We start from the raw sequence: 1,456 nt of genomic DNA, 5'->3' as shown, positions 1-1,456 counted from the left end.
TCCATTGAGCAAGTTCTCTTCTCTAATAACCATTCCACATTACTCTGAGATAGGAATTTTATGATTAAGAAAGTAAACAAAAACATCCAAAAGCAAAATTACCAGAGATTCATCACTCCTAGAGAATATCCATGTATAAACCATATTCTTGCATTCAATGATGCAGAAAATTTTATGAGAAAAAAAATCACGTTCCTACAAGCCGGTATTGTCAAAAACTTTAACAGCAAAGACAGATGTAACAGGCTGCACAGAGCTCTATCAGAGTAAATGAACCCACCTGCCTTAGCAAAGCAGCGCTCTCTCCATCCCGTCTCAGATAAGCTCTTTGGAACTCTCTAGCCCTCAGAAACTCCTGCCTCTCTGAAAGTGGCCTACACTTAATGACAAAGGCTTGCTTTCCTAGTCAACTTTATCATGCATGTGTGTGTGTGTGTGTATGTGTGTGTATGTGTATGTGTGTGTGTGTGTGTGTCTCCCTTCAAAATGCATTAACTTTGCACGTTTTTGAAGTTTACAGAAATGGATCTTACTGTATGCATTCTTTAGCGATTTCCTTCTTTTTTTTGCTCAATACTATAAATTTCACTAATTTTGACTGTTTAGTATTCTAGTTTATGAATATGTCACAATTTATTTATCTGTCCTATTTTCCTGTTAATATATAAATTATTTCCAGTTCTTTTGGCACTCACAAACCACACTGCCTATGAACATTATTTTAAGATTTGAGATATCATTTTTCACTTGTGAGATTAGCGAAAATGAAAATATCACAAATTGGCAGGAAGAGTAAATATCTTCACATCTAATAGTAGGAATATAAGTATATTGGGATCACCCTTTTGGAAAGCAACTTGACAATAATTATTAAAATATTAAATTCACATACTTTCTTGTAATTGCACATCTTTGCTCTCTGTACCTAGAGAATCACTTGCACATATGATCAAAGAAGCATGTGCAAAGATTCTAAATGCAGTGGTGTGTAATAGTGAAAAACCAGAAAGAACCTCGAGTCTCCATTAATAATAGTATTATCAACTATTATATTATTTTAACAACCTCTGTGTAAGTTTTTAGAAAGATAAAATCTCTATGAACTAACTCAAGTTATATTAAATGGTAACAGAATAGTCAATGTGCTATTTTTTATCACAATTTTAAAAAGAGGCATTTCTACATGCATATAAAAAAGTAAATAAATGCATAGAGAAAACCTGGAAAGAGAAACAAAAACTTCTAACACTGGTTACTTCTAAGGAGAAGAACAAGATTTGTGGAAGGTCAAGAGGGCATACTTTATCTGAATTGTTTGAATTTTACATTGTGTAAAATTCATGTATTTCTTAAGAGTGGTAAAAAGAGTCAAAGTCACTATTACCAGTGTTTTCATGTTTTATAACTTACAAAAAACATCTTCACGTAATCTTATTTAGTCTTCACAACACAGAAA

Source organism: Pteropus alecto, unplaced genomic scaffold, assembly GCF_000325575.1.
Source record: "Pteropus alecto unplaced genomic scaffold, ASM32557v1 scaffold94, whole genome shotgun sequence".
Classification (NCBI taxonomy): domain Eukaryota; kingdom Metazoa; phylum Chordata; class Mammalia; order Chiroptera; family Pteropodidae; genus Pteropus; species Pteropus alecto.
This window is presented reverse-complemented; position numbering follows the sequence as displayed.